General features: G+C 42.6%; 1 protein-coding gene across 8 annotated transcripts in view; it reads right to left on the bottom strand.

The window, feature by feature from the left end:
- PIK3CB (phosphatidylinositol-4,5-bisphosphate 3-kinase catalytic subunit beta) overlaps positions 1-16486 on the bottom strand; it is a 109337-nt gene that overhangs the window by 56093 nt on the left and 36758 nt on the right. For all 8 annotated transcript variants that reach the window (XM_083849300.1, XM_083849303.1, XM_083849302.1 and 5 more), the window contains one exon: positions 3130-3249. The gene's annotated coding sequence lies outside the window, so the exon portion shown is untranslated. The remainder of the gene's footprint in view (positions 1-3129; positions 3250-16486) is intronic.

Here is a 16486-nt window from a genome sequence, read left to right as displayed (position 1 = left end):
CAGTCAAACTTTTTCCTTCTTTTCAACCGGGATTTCTTTTGGGGAACCCGTGCGTTCTGTCAGTTGCGTTCTGCCTTTCTCTCCGCCTCTCGGGAGCCTGCCCGTGCCCCTGCAATCCTCTTTCAGGCGGCGCAAAACCGCAGCGCGATCTTTTCCCCCCTCGCCGTCTCCAAGCTCAGCCCGCAGGCGCGCCACCCGCCTCGGCCGCCCGTCCCCTCGGCAGCCGCAGTCCCGCGCTGGGCTCCCCGGGCCGCTCCCGGCCCCCTGGTCCCTGCGGGGCCCCGCGGCGCCGAGCGGCGGCCGCCCGCCTGCTCCTGCCCTGCCGGCAGCAGGCCCCGCTCCGCTCGGCCGCCGCCAGGGCGCAGCGCAGCCCCGCGCGCGGGAAGGGCCCGGGGGGCAGCCGCGGCCCGCTGAGGGACTCCGGCCGCTGAGGGACTCCGGCCGCTGAACGCCTTGCGGGGAGGCTCCGAGGGAGGCACGGGAGGAGCTGCGGGAACCACAAGTTCACCGGCCACCTAACACACGAACGCAAGAGCTGGTGTCTGGCTTGCATAACCCCACATACAATGGCTTACAGTGCCTCAAGCTGCCTCCTGTGGACCTTTTTGTGTCTGTTTGGAGAGCTTGGTTTCAACTTTATTGCCAGTCTGTTTTGGTAACTTGATTACTGGAGCCAGTAATTAGCTTGTCAAAATAAGTATGTAAGCAGCAAACAGGTATAATTTTATTGGGACATTGTCACAGCTGCCTGTACTTACGGTACATCATCTGGTAAGTTAGTAAAAGTCAGGGGACTGAGAACAGTTTCTGAAAACTGCAGAGGTCAGACTTCACGTATCAGGTGCTACAAGAACCTTTTGAGAATATATTTACTGACCACGTATGGTCTGGGATCAGTAACACACACATGTTCAGGTGCTGACAGCCTTGTAGCATTCGCTCCAAGTTCAAGTACTCAGAGGAAGGGAACTAACATGCACATCAAACCCTTTAAATGCTTGTTTATTTGAAACTTTAAAGTTATCAGTACAGATGTGTTAGTCTGGCAATTAAAACCACTTTGGAAAAAATATCAAGTAGGAAGCCTTTAGCTTGTCTGACTAGGTTCACAGACACTTTTCCACCCCGATACACATCCCTTTTTTAAGGAGCTGTGAGGAGTCATTTCCTTTTGGCAATAAAAGCAAGATGCCAAAACACACTTGTTGAAAACCAAAATAATTTTCCACTCCCTTTCAGTTCTAATAGGAAGGAAAAAAAAACTGGCTAACTATGCATTCAAGTGCACTTCCAATGACTTGCGAAATCACATTCACATATCACATAGCACGAGTAAACCCCGTCCCCCCCAAAAAAAAAACAGACAAAACATGCAGAATTTTCCCCATTTCTAACCCATACAATGATGTTTAAACATCCCCCATCTGATGCAAATAAGTTGATAGAAAAAATATTACATTCCCATTTCAAGCAACTGAAGCACACGGTAATTAAGAATTACGCTTTGTCAGTTATCTAAATTTTTAGGTTTCTGGTACCAAAACGTGCAATTCGCAGTCCCAGAGGTAGGTAGCTAAGCTTCTTATACCATAAATGAGACAAAATTGAGCTGGAAGTTAATGAGACACAGCGAAGAAAAACATACATCTGAGATTCATAAATTGAAGACTTTTGCTGGGTTGATGGATGATGGAACTGCAATACAGGACAACACTGCCAGTGACAGCTAGACCCATTCTTCCTCCCAGTCCCAGCTATTCATTCCTTTCCTTGGCCAGTCTTAAGTGTTCGTGTTGTACCGATACAGACCCTGTCTAAAAACTGATAAAGACTAAAAACATCTGTTCTGCCAGGTTAGTTATAACTTCAGTTGGATTCACAATCCATTTCACTGCATTGACACTTGTAACAGCACAATGGGAGACATTAAGAGAAATTACTGTCCAGAAGGAGGAGGGAGGATGCAGCTATAAACAACCAGGCTGGCTTAAAACAGTTATCCAGTGATAGTGACAGTGGTAGACTCGTATCACTGGCTTGCGGGGAGGCTCCTATATCGCACTGGTACATATATGACTTTCCCTTCCCTGGAGTAAAGTACGTAAATACTCATTCTAGTGTTCTGGTTGTTGTTGTTTTTTGTTTTGGTGGTGGGTGGGTGGGTTGCAAGGGAGACGACTCCCCTCTCAGATCTTTATGTATTCATTAGTCAGTGACGGGATGAAGACACCAAGGTGGGGGGCAGCAGACATCAGTGGAGATGGACAGACACCACTGGAGAGGACACAGACCCCCAGACCCTCTTTTTCCTTTTCATTATGTTCAGATCACCAGGTTACAGGCTGTTCTAGGGTGGAAGGACTCTGTCTCCTTTACATTCAATCTGTATCACTTTGCAAATTAGAGTTCAAATTTACTTGGCAGAGAAAGCCAGCAGAGAAAACAACACAGCTATTAAGGGCTAACTGAAAAAGGAAACATTTGATTCTTTAATCTAATTCTAAACATTGGTGTCTACCAGAAATTTTTAGTGTAAACACTGCAAACCTAGTAAATTTTCCTGTGCCTCCTTTATATTTGAAAAATACATACATATTATACTATACTACATATATATTATACTATATAGAGAGAAAAATACAGCTTCACAAAAGATGGAGCATGTTTACTCCCACTTAACAATCTATCGAAAAGGAAAAAAAAATTACATTAAACATGAAATACTCTAAAATATCAAAGCCACACACAGAGCGCTAGAAGTGGAAAGTTACAGACAAAAACAGTTTTCAAATTCTGTTGGAGATGCAGGCAGGGCTTTAATATTTGCCAGCAGCTCTGGGTTTATATGCAACAGCCTCTGCAGTAGGCCACTTCCTGCTCAAAACCATACCCAGAACAGACAGGATCCTACAGAAAAATAGAAATAAAGCCTATCTAAATTTCATAAGATACAATTGCTACCAAGACGGCAGGTGCTTCAGTAAGAGTCCAAAAGAGTGACCATTAACAACTGATTGAAGTGAGTATGGAGTCATTCATTTTTTTAATGCAATTCAAAGTTAAATACAATAATAGCCCAATAACTAGGCTATTGACTTCACAAGACAAAAAATTAACTGTAATACTTACTTCAGGAAACCCGTTCCTGTTTCAGTCCAACCGTGTAGTGAAGTTACTTCTATTAAACATTGTTTTCCTACTATTTCCCTTGTTTTCTCAGGTGGTTCTACAAGATGACCTAAATGTGACCTAAAAAAGAAAAACAACATAATGTAATTCACAAAATGAGAGCTTCACCAATTCACATTTGGTTTAATGGTGCCGTGAACTGTTTGTGCAGAAATTTCTGATTAATCACACATTTTCATTGTTTTCAAATACTATAATGTCATATTCATGTCACACGATCTAATTATTAAATGAGTGCCAAATCCTCAAACAAGAAAAAAAGGAAAAACGTAGAAGATGCCATTTCTTCTAACAATATAGGTATAAGAGTAACTGTATAATCTGTACATATATCCAGGGTCACTCCATCCCAGGAGCAGAATCTGGCACTGAAATGCAAACCAGGCTCTCAGCAAAATTAAACAAGCAAACAAAAATATTTAAACCGGCCTTGACAACAAAGCGGTGCTATCAGTTTGCACTGGTATTATCTGCAGGTCATGCCACAAAACACAAGGCAGGTAACTACCTTCCTCCTCCCATGAACAGTTCTTCTGAAACACACTGAATAGTCTGTCTACATTGCGCTTGTGAGAACTCTACACAACTCAGCAATCAGGAGCAAGGGCTGCCTTTCCCCTGCCCCACGCAGGGCAGCACCTCGGTAGGAATTGGCACTGTAGAGCCCTGGGAAGCAATTTAGCTCTCTTCAGCGGCTTTGAGGCAAAAGCAGTTGCTGCCCCACCTGCCTACATATGAAAAAAATTGAATTACAGCTCCAGACACAACCTTCTGAAAGCAAGGTTTTGATACGGAAAGGTGTGAACTAGTCCAGAAACTTCCCATGATTAAAGTCTAGGCGCCTACGACAGCCAAAAAGGAAGACTAGAGAAAAATGAAGGAGGTCTTACAGGATTTAAAACTTGTAAGGGCACAGGAGCAGTGTAAATGTCTTATAACCAATGCTAAAGTACCAGTCAGGCATTAGTGGAACCAGATGAATCAGAATTAAAAACTAAGGGACAAAAAGCAGGAGTTTGTGAGGGAGTGTGAAGTACATCACACTACAAACACGACATAAATAGCAGTTACTTCCAGAACTTCCTCCCGAGGAAACGATCTTTCAACATTTGTGGCCCCCCAAAGGGGAGACGAAGCGCATGTATGAAGTCCCACACCCTGGAGCAGAAGCAGGTTATTTTAACTAAAAACTGGTTACCCCAACATCCCAGAGGTCTCCGGATAACCAGTCAGGTTAGGAGCGCTAACACCCCGCGGGCCTTCCTCAGAACTTGGGGCGAAACAAAAGATGCCGCCAGTAGGCAGTGGCCAACATGCCGGTACTCAGGCTGGAGGCTGGCACGTGGCTAAGTCACGGAGCACCTAGGGCCCACAAATGGTACACATTTAACAAGCCAGCACTTTGGGAATAGCTCCTGTCAAAGTTTATCAATTCTCGTCTTCTCCACAGTCCCTCACTTGCTAGATTTCTGTTCATTTCGTTCCAATGCCAGCTGCTCGCTGCCCCTCCCACCCCCCCAGTGTGCTTTCTGCTGCTCCTCAGCCACCTGCACGCTGCAGACCGCCAGGGGGTGGCTGGCCCTCCAGACCTTAAGGCACTGCTGAGGTACACAGGCCAACTACTCACTACCGTTTTCAGGCGTTCGGAACATGCCCTGCCTTCGTTACAGGCATGCAGCTTTATTTTTCTAGCTAACCAACCTTTCTCATTTTGCAGGCGACGAGAACAGGGGTTACGAGAGATGGTTATCAGCGTAAACGCAGATCACATCTGGTCACAACCTTTCAAATGCCAGCACACATTCTGCCTCCAAAGCACAAGTGGGAAGTCTTTCAAAGGCTGGTGACTGTACTACCTAACAGGCCGAGGTACAGACTCGGCTGGCCTATTAGCCAGCCGGTGAGGGCCCCAGGCACACCAGAGACATGGAAACACCACCTCTGGGAACACAGTGAAGATCAGAAGGCCTAACGGTGGGATTGAAACAACTGTCTCAAGCAGTGAATACAACCTGGACTCTGATGAGCACACACCTTTTCCCCCGCGCATCTCCCTGGGGAATGTGGAAAAAATAGAGCTGTCACCTGGACATCACCACTGGGCCTCCCACACGGGTCTGCCAACCCTGAGCTTAGCCAAAAACACAACACGACAACACCTTCGGCACCTCCCCGTGGGCCCACCCATACCACTTCTACAGCAAGCACGGGGGACCCAGCAGGAAGCCAGCTCTGTTTTCGCTTGCAACTTACAAATGAACATTTTGCAAAATAATTGTTCTTGTGAATCTTGTCGTTACACCCTTCTTACACAGATACACTTTTTATGTTAATCTTTAAAAAAAATGCCATCTTACAAAATAATTCAAGAATCATTAAATTGCTGGGTGGCGATCAAAATCTGTGGCAATACAGTTAAACTTTCTATAGCTCTACAGCTACCCCCTCTATACTTTGTTACATACACAGAAACATTTCCAAATGCATAACAAAAAACTGTACCAGAATGGAAGAAAGGGGGGAAATGTACCAGAAACCATTGCTTAAAACTTATTTTGCATCTAAAGTAAACCCAAAGCAATTATAAGCTGAAGAAGTGATCCACTCAAAACCAAGTAATAATTAGAAAAAAATTAAAAATCCTTCAGAAGCAGCATAAGATGCCACACAGGAGTTACTGGGCTAAGATCCTGGCCCTTCAAGTCTTCTCCACTCTAACAATTTCTCGACCTGCCAGGCAGCCTCCCCTGTGAATTGTGCTAGAGCATATGAAGAAACCATCTGTTAGCACGCTCCAGGTGTGCTTTAGGTAACGGGACTCTGAGGGGGCTAAGTGAGTGACACAAGACAGCAGTTTCTTGACAGTTTTCCTCTCTACAAACAGATCTCCTGCTCCAGAGGTACGCACTGAGGAAGGCGTCAGGACCTCTGCTGAAAGCACAGGCAGATGCTCTGGACAGCTACGCAGAAAGAAACAAACAACTAGGGTATTTAGCAGCTCTTGGTTCACATCTTCAGCTACCTCAGAGCTGTTGCATGCATTTCATGCTCTCAATAGCACTGAAGGCTGGACAAGTGAATGTCACGCTGAATTAGGTACTGTAGCATCCACTCAGCAATGACGAAACTCTCTATTTTACTGAATGCGAGATAAGGAGAAGATCAGCTATCAGAAAATACACCAAACAAATACCTTCCAGTGAACACAACACTGAGAAAAATAAAGCAACATCTTTTCCTCTCTTTCCTAGTCCTATGCTTCAGCAATGATACACAGAAAATTGTTCAAGAACGCTCAGAATTTAGGCTATTGTACCACAAGTTCAGGAATTAAAACAGCGAGAAAAAGAAGAGCTTGTAGAAGGCACATTTGGTTAAATCCTAGCAACCTCCAGCTTCTACACGCTGCACATCTTAGCACAAACATTGAAACTCCAAGTTAAAGCCTGAATCTGATAAAATGATGTCCCTGGACTTGCATAGTATAGTGCACAGACTGATCCAAGCTACAGCACTGTAAGCATCATCCTAATTACGCCGTGACTGTGGTCACTTCAACAGGAGGGACCACTTTGACCTTTTAAAGGCGGCACTGTAATTTCTGCACTAATACCACGATAAAATATTTCAATCAACAGCACTCTGTTTTACACACAGGAGCACTTTGCCTTGTGTTCTACTTTCGTTGGTGTTTGTAGTTGGTCGAAAACAGTATTAAAAAAAACAACTCAGCCTTTTCTGAACTACCTCACTTCAAAATCCAGAACAACCGACTGTTCTGCGAAGCCCACCTATCTCATACAGGATCTTCTTAACCAAACCAAAACAGGCGTATTTGTCAAGCTCTCGTCATGTGAAAACAGCCACAGAAAATAAATAAATAATAATAAAAAAAAAAACAAGCAGAAACGGAAGCTTCAGGATACCAAGTTCTAAGCCAAACGAGATGAATAGGAGATGTGTCAGAGCTACTGGGCAATTACAACCTTGATCTGTTTTTCCTTTCTTAATATGGACAAAACAAAGACCACAGAGCATTTTCATGAATAACTTTAAAACTACAGGGCAGTGTTCCTCTGTAAGTTAAACGGGTAATAGCCAGAAATGTGATTTGAAGCTAAATTCAGTTATGTGTCTTCATTAAGAATAACCTGATATAGCAATTGTGTTTCTCGGGTGGGTGATTCAGAGCGGGAGCCCGGCGCTTGGCTGCTCTGACTCACCCCCATAAGCAACCACACTCACTTTACTCAGAGGGCCAGCCTCCTGAAGCCACAGCTCTGCTCTGGGAGCCCCCTGCAGCCTCCAGCAGGTATGTTTAAGCCTCTCATGCGTTCTAGGTCATAACTAGGTATGACCGAAGTGGAGGGCAAATGATGATCTTTTGCCCTTACAATAAAGTCAATAAAAGAGCGAAAGACTCAGGGTCCTTACTGGCACAAGGCAATGAAGGCCCTTCAACTAAAGGAGAAAAGGACAGCGACATTTTTGACCCTGATCTGCCATCTGAAACAAAAACCTAAACAAACAAAAACCAAGCATGTGTTTTTGTAAAGCCGCAGACAGGGTTTTTTTTCTGTTTTGTGTTTCAGAATGATTCAACTGTTTCTCTTCTGCTCTGCCACCTTGAAAAGAAATGCCTCTGGGCAAAGCAGAAGTGGAACATACCACTGTTAATGAAGCTTAACTAAAACAGACTCTATAAGATAGCATGTTTTTTCCTCTCTCGCTCCGTTTGCCAACCTACTATTCTCTGAATTTGAGGGCAGCGTGCTGAAATCAAGATTAGCAAAGTCTCTGCAAGAGTGGGAGAGCCTGCAGATGCACTAGGTATTAGAGAGGGCTGGCGGCTGTGCTGATAGCAGCAATCAGGGAACACCAAACCATCCCAGGAGAGATTCTGAGCATGAGAACAAGCTAGATCTGAGGGTGCTCTGCAGTTCAAAACGCACAAAGTTCTAGGCTGCCCGTGACCGTTTTTATAAAAACGGCAGTGTTTTTATGACTTCTGATGACTCACAAACAAGTGCTTAGATTTGCTTTGTATTGATTCATGAACAGGGGGGTCAAATGAGTAACATCTTCCAGCTCATTTCCAGTTCCAATCCAGTTTAGGGCACAAGTGGTTACTCAACTGGTTGGCTCAGCAGCTCCAAAGTTGGTGACAAAGAAACAAACAGTTTCAGACTCATCTGCACAAAGACACAGGTTCCCCCGCCTCCGGTCAGAGCCCACACCTCACCTGCACCCCCAGGCTGCAGCATTTCTCCAGTTCTCTAGATCTGGAGCATGGGAGCGAAGCATTTAGAGGCCACGGTCGCTGAAATGTCACCAGCAGCACCCCTCTTCCCAGGAGTCTGTACCTGCAGACATACACGTGCGCAGAGCGGGAAGCTCAAGGGCCTGAGGCTCAGTTAACCGAACCACTGAGGAGGAGTTGAGGCAGGTGCGAAAGGACTCAGCACCCTGTCACAAGCCCCTGTACCACCTGCGGAGGTGTCTGCAATAGTTCATGAGCTGTCAATCGACTGCTCTGCAGTCGCTGCGCACCCTCAGCACTCACAGCACTGAACTTCATCTTTCTGAATATTAAAATAGATTGAATGCCATAAAAAAAGTTGGTCTTGCATTGATTTTCATTACACCTAAAGCAGTATTTGAGAACATGCAGAAAATCACTGTTTAAACACAGAAATGTTGGGGGGGAGGGCACTGCCAGCAGCACAGCAATTCCAGTACCTGTGAGACTTGGAGCGATGCACTGGTTCTTTTGGTCCCGTATCATGCCACAAGTACTGCCCATACCGGTGTTTTAAAACCTACCTTTGAAGTTCAGTTAATTATTTGGCATAACACAGAACACTAGGTCAACTGACTTGTTAAGGAACAATATTACCTTCCCAACACTGGTTTTTGATTAAGAAATTGTATCTTCATTTAATGAACTCATTAAACGAAACCCATTTTCAAACATTCTAAATTTTATGAAGTCCTTCTCCATTATTTCCCTCTGTCTTAAACTCTGTGGAAGACTTTTTAGGTGTATAGCTATCCCTGTTTAGGCATTTCATCACAATTTTGGATACTTGAATACGGCCTTTACTGGTAATGCAATTTCTTCTCACTGCTGCATCATAGATGTAAAAACACTGCAAAATAAATCCTATTAGTCCCATCTAAAAGTTACCACCAAATCAACAAATATGTATTTGCATTTTAAACAGAGAAACTTAACAATGAGCCTTCATCTTGGCTCTGCAAAGATCTTGTGACAATTAATTAGTTACTTGAAAACATTATTAAGAACAGGACTATTCTTGATTTCTGTTTCTTGTGATCTCTTCTATGCACTCAGTTTTCTTCAGTACTTTCACATGCTGATGTTTCACTTCCCAATTACATGGTGTTAAACGCCTAATATGGTGAAACTCTGCAGATTTACTGTTGTTTAGTTCCCAAATTCTGCTTTTTGTAGTATATTTAATCTTATCATAAATGAGAACACGCTAGTAAATAGGCTAAACAACTAATTTTTCAGTAATTGTTAGGAGCCATTCTGTGAAGCTACCTACCTCCCACTTTGCTCCAGACATCAGTTTTAAAGGCTTTGTTCTCTATGATTAAAACAAGCTCCAAAGTGTGAATTGCAACTGATTTTGAACTAACATGGTAGTGTCTAAGTTTACTTCAAGGACACACTGCTGCAGTCTGACTTGCTGTTTTAATTCCAAATGGTACTCATGACAGGTATCACCAGTGTTTCATCACTAACATGTACAGTGAATGTGATCTGAACTAGAAGTAATCACTAACAACGCTTGTGATGAAGGAGGAAAAACTCCAGCACCTCACAAATGTGGTTTACCCTCAGCTCCATCCAGCACTCCAAAGCAAATCCACTAGGCTCTCCTGGGCAATGAACTGCAGTGCATTTTCATTTGCTCTTGTTCCCCCCTCCCTCCTCTTTCAGTTAGGGAGACTTCTATTGCTTCATACTCTGGTGCTGGAAACTCAGGGTGTCAAAGAGTTACACGTTATAAGCCAAAACGTACAAATTGGGTTCTCTGTGGGTGTGTAGAAACCCTCTGAAAGCCTCAGCTGTGATACAACACAGAAAGGGGAACCTGGAAGCGAGATGAGCAGGGTCTGAAGAAAGCAAGGACAGCCATGCTCCCGCTCACACCAGCTGTTCGACAGAAAACCTGACGTGCACTTAAATGGGTGGGGGAAAACAGGCAAAACTGAACAGGAAACTAGTAGCAAGCCTGAATACAAGTTTGGGCTCTGGCTTAGTTCATACATTTTCTCTGAAACGTGGAAATGATGGCAGCTTTATGATCTCCCTTTTCTTTCTTGTCTTTAAGTATAAATTTACAATTGGCAGTACAATGGTAATCAGTGCACCATTGACAATACAAAATGTAACTGGAAGTGATTTTGGGACCCAATTTTCTAACATAAATGAACACAATCACATTTACAGCTTCTAATAGAACCCTTTGCATTAATAATTTTGTTTACAGCAGATTCTTTTATCCCTTCATTAACTATTTTTTCTTCAATACAATAAAATCTGCAAAGCAGTATATATTGCCAGACTATTTCCCTTAAAGCCTCTTTCCATAAAAGATCTAATCTCAATCAACTGGCACATCCATTATTTAACAGGAAAAAGTGTGCGACTATCAGAGAGACTGCTGTCTTAGAGCTGACGAATAACTCCTAGCATTACCAACATTTTCTTTTTAAAAAAATCAACAACAAAACAAACAAAAAAAAGCCATGAAACTCCATTCCCTGCCCCTTACCCCAATACTAATAAATTTAATAGCTTTCAGAAATAAACCTGATCAATTAAGTACCAAACACAGGAATAATAACTCAACGGCTGTGTTGATACCAGGCTCGGCTCACAGTAGGGGTTTTGTTTGTTTGTTTGTTCTCATTTTGTTGTGATGTATTGTTAGCGATTGCTTTTTCCAAGTGTCTGCACAAAGAGCTAAGCAGCTACGCCCCTGTGTGACGGCAGCGTTGGTACAGCACAGAACTACTTGGGGAATACACTTCCTTCACAAAGAGAGCAACCTGCCTGGCAGATCTCCAGCACAGGCAAACTACTACTGCAGATGCTCTGTTGGATAAACTGCTCCACGCACATTAAGAACAGGTCTATATTCAATATGATCAAATTGCAGAGCAGTTCTTGACACTGAGATGAACCACAAGCAGCAAGATGGAAAGAATAAAATACAACCTTCTTAACTTTCTGTATAACATCTCTAAAGCCGTAAGACTGAAGAGGAGCCCAAGGAAGGCTGGACTGAAAACAACACAGCCAGGGCCATTTCCACAGCAAGGTGTAGGAGGACTAAGGAGAGGAAGCAGCAGATGCCTTCTAGCAAACATCTTTATCCTCCTCCTAAACTACAAGATTGACAATAGATCGGTTTCTGGCAATAGGCACCTAAATGTTCTCTCTTTCTGTGATAAATGAGAAAGAGCCCCTTCCTCCAGACCAAATGAGGAGAGCCCTTCTCTAGCGACCCCCCTCTGCTCCATCAGAACAGCTTCCCATGCCGCAGCACGCTGCCTCACCTCCAAAGAGCAGCAGCAGCACACCAGGGGTATGAACCTGGGAGCGTAAAAGAGCACCGGAGCAGCAGCATGTGCAATCAAGAAAGGAATTGTTAAAATATGCAGTAAATTCAGTAATCAAAAAAGCGACCCTTTCAAACAAAAGCAAGGGCTTTTCCATTTTCACAGAAAAAATAATGGTTTGACTATAACAAAAAATATCTCACCGTCGCGCTTGACAGCAAAAACTTGATTTACAAAAGGGTGCAATTGAAAATTGAAATTCAAGTTCTTTCCCATGATAAGTCGGAAAGAAACCCTGGAAGTCCCTCCATAATCTGATTTTACTTCCCAGAAGTAAATCACAAAGTAAAGCACATCACAGACCAACAGAAAATTACACAACTCTTGGACCACTTCATTGTCATTGCAACCCAAGAAATCTTTCTTCAGGGTAAATGGATCTGTTAATCACCTAAATGCAGAACCTTGGGCTTGAAGTTTCAGGAATGCCCTTATTTCTGAAAATTCCTCCTTACAAAAGGCGTCAAACCAATTACCTACACAGCAACCCTTTATTACTCCACAAACGGAGTTAAAAAACACAGCAAAAAGTATCATGCTACTTCCCTGCCCAACAAGGCCCAATTAAATTAACGAGGAAGAATCGCCCCCTGGCATCAAGAGGGTGGGAAAATTTTACAATAATTGGTTTGTATTAGGTCTGACTCCAAGACACTTTTTTTTCTTTCTTCATTTTTATCAGTCTCCAGACTATCAGCCTTGTGTTTGAGCTTTATCAGTATGGCACACAGTCAACCTCTTTCATTCTCATGCCAGTGATCCCAGAAGATCAGCCTTAAGCCGTAATGTAGCAGTATTTTACATATCAGCAGGTATTGACGGGAAGATAAAAGTATCCATCAGATGCTGAAGGCCTCATCAAATCCTGTACTTGTACACAATGGAAGCTGATGAGTTATCAAAGTGCAAATAAACCTGAGAATACAGCAATTTGATTTGTGAACTTCACATGAGGAAGAACATAACTTAGGGACGCTACAATAATTACCTGCACTGAGACGCATAGGAACAACTGCTCTGCCTTCTCCGAAATTTACCTAGAATTTAACTGGAACAGCAATATTGCAGGAAATGGCTATAAATAGAAGGGGGTTAATCACTCAGATGTCTATTCCCACGACAGCAGTACACTAAATATTCTAACTTTTTAATCTTTTAATATGATGCTTTAAAGAGATTTTAGCTGCCGTACTACAGTCTGCGTCTACCTGCTTTTTATGAATAATTTCTCCTATAAAAATAACAATGATACAATGAAGGAGATTTTCTTTCACCAAAAGCATTTCCCCAGAGACCAGCAAAGTCAGGCTGTGCATCAGCTGGGACAATTTGTCATTATGGGGCAACTTAAATGTTGTTTGGTGGTGGTTGCTTTTAAATGAGGCCACTTAAAAATACATTTACAATTTCTTCATCCTAATATAAAGCAAATAAGGCTTATCTGCTATTCATTTCAACTATCATAGCTGCTACAAAGTATTTCTCAATTAAATGTCTCCATTTATCTTAAAGGAGCATCTCAAGCACTTTAAGGTCGGTGGTAGCAGATACCACATATCTTCAACAACATAATACAAGAGAAGTTTATCAAGCAAAGACAAAGAAGAAAGAAAAAGAAATAGCCTCATCCCTGACGCACAGATGAGAGCATACAATGATAGCCAGACTTTTCCAAGCTCAAACTGCAGCTGTGTGACACACTTGGAAACAAAATCTAATTATTACAGGTCCCCAGCCAGTACTTTCCCCACAGCATTTCTCACCCAAGAAAATTAACGTTGAAGCTTTCACATTAAACAAAATGGAGTAAAGGAAAAATTACAGAGACTGAAGTTCTTTATTTAAAAAGTGGAAATAGATGAGGTCTTCTATTATTTTATCATGAATAGCGAGACTTTGTCATTTTGTGATAAAAACTGAGTGACTTGAATCCAATGTATTTGCAGTGATAGAAACAACGAAAGTAACCAATACATGGATTCAATTTCAAAAGACAAAGAGCTGCTGCAAATCTTGACGAAATTATTAAAAATTCAGATAAGAAATTATGAGGAAAAAACTTGATTGGGGTCTTAATATTGCTTCTAACTTTTTCAGCTGTCTTCACATTCCTGGAAATGTTGGTTTTGATGAAAAGCTCAAATTCCTACCAAATAACCTTCTCTTTTTATACAGTACCTGCCTGCTATTCTTATTGCTTTAGCTTTTCATACACCCGTCTTATTTACAGCATCGGAAGTAGAAATTACCATAGTTATCAAAACAGACTGCTGTACAGAAAAATTTATATACTTGTAATGGCTGAACTCTAACAAGCTTGGCAGAATCATATTCGGTAGCAAAAAAAAATGGTAATCCAATACCTTAGCAACAATTCAGTGAAGGAAAATATTTTTATTATTACTTAGATAAAGAATAGTCAGATCCTTATCTTGAGCATAGCAGAATTTTCAACATACCTATGTACCACCTAATTAAAGCACAGATAAACATTTTTAATTTAAAAAAATGACTTCAGTATATCACTACCACCAGCAGTAGATGTAAAACAGTAACTCTGAAGTGCTGGGAAACAAAACTAGTCTAGGATGAAGACTGACCACATTCCGTACAGTTTTGGCACCTATCTCCGGAGCGGTACCCCTTTATCTTTAAACTAGGTGTGAAATTTTGCAGCACTACAATGCTTTATTTGAAACTGTATAAACATAGTAAAGTTATTATTTGAAGAAAAGTTAGTAACATAGATGGATGCAAACTCTCAGTATACTAGAAAGTTTTTCATTATTATTGTTTTCAACCAAATACAGAAGGACTTCTGCCACAGGCACTGCGCGTCTCTTACATGGATGTTTGAAAGAAGCCCAACAGTATCAGTCTGCAGAGGACTGACAATTGGTCTCTCCTTACTTGTATTGCTAACACCAGAAAGGAGAGTTTCTGGTTTTGCTGGCAAGAGCTTTGCTCCAAAGATTAATGTATCATTTGCTGCTGACAATCTGCCAAACTAACCACGCTGTTCTTCACTCCAGAGAGTTCACAAATTACTACTCACCTTCCAGTCAGCATTTATCACACACACGTTCCCAAATATACTCCTCAAATGAAAAGAAAAACAAGACAGCCCTCCTCCACACACATACACACAACCTTTTGCCCTGAAATCATCATGAAGAGTAAACAACTGAAAATACTTTGCAGATGCAGACAAGCACTCTTCATCTCCTCGCATTATGGCTCAATCCTAACATCACATGGGTGCACATAAGACTCAAGAAACTTTAATTCAAACCATATATTAGAAAAATACAAGAAAAAAGCTGTGGTTCAGGTTTGGACTCTTCCCCCTTCTCCCCACCCCGTCCATTTCAATAAATTAATTACTGGACTTGCATGCACTTTGTCTCGCTGACACTTCATATGCCTGCCCAGGCTGCAAACACAGACAGCCACTCGTTTTACTGCTGGCTGTGTATGAAGAACTCACTCTTCTTTGCCGAGAGGAATCCCAGTCCTGACTCAGCCGACCTTCCTTACGTAACAACTTCGATGGCTTGAACTGTTGCTTGGACCAGGGCACCTAGAGATACCTAGGCAGTAAATTCCAACTTAGTGACACTAAGCTTACTTCTCTAACACACTAACCAAGTTCCACGATTTGACTTATTCCTACTTCTCCTAAAATTTCAAATCCAGTGTACTGCTTCTCCCGTACAGTTGCTGTGACTTCCTTTTTCTGGAGACAGACAGCACTAAGGGCTGCACATACAAACACTCCAACCACAGAGCCACAGAAAATCCCAGGTAGGAAGGGACCCACAGGTACCACTGAGTCCAACCCCTGGCTCCACACCCAAAAACCAAACCCTCTGTCAGAGAGCCCTGCCACCTCCCTGGAGAGCCTGTTCAGTGCTCGACCGCCCTCTGGGTGAAGAACCTTTTCCTGACACCCAGCCTGACACAGCTCCATGCCACTCCCTTGGGTCCCCGGTGCCCTTCCCTGCAAGCCCAGACAGTTTGCAGAACACCACAACGGAGAATCCCAATATATACCCCAATATCCAACACCCACGTAATTCCAAAGGGAATCTATGAAAAACAACGCCACCAAACTTCCCCACAACATCGTCAAGCACTGAAACACCCAGGATCCAAGCGCAGACCTCCCAGTACCATGACTTCCAGCACAGCAACCTCAAAGCCTCCCTGGTGCACCTCCGGTGGCAGGCTGCCAAGCCCTTACTACAGCAGTCTCCTTGCTCGTCTCACAATTATTCTGTTTTCCAGTTGTTTTTTAAAATATTTTCCAAACTAGGCACTTACTCTGATTTTTAAACTGCTTCAAACACTCTGTAACTGAATCCAAGCAAAAGACTTCTGCATTAAATCTGTCACAAAACACTCTGAGAGCAGGGCTGCGAGCCTCTTAAAACATTGGGTCCATCCTACTGAACATCAGCTATTGCGTGTGCTACACAAAAGCTTCGCTAAATTGACAGTTCCTGCAATTATTGCTGAAATATTTCATTTCTTTGCTTAAATATCCTTTCTGTGTATTTAAACAGACAAATAGAACACCTCCAAACCCACGGAAAATTAGCAAATGCTTCGTAACAATATCATAAAACCAAACATGCTA

Source organism: Anser anser (genome assembly GCF_964211835.1).
Source record: "Anser anser genome assembly, chromosome: 9".
In the NCBI taxonomy this organism is placed as follows: Eukaryota; Metazoa; Chordata; class Aves; order Anseriformes; family Anatidae; genus Anser; species Anser anser.
This window is presented reverse-complemented; position numbering and strand designations above follow the sequence as displayed.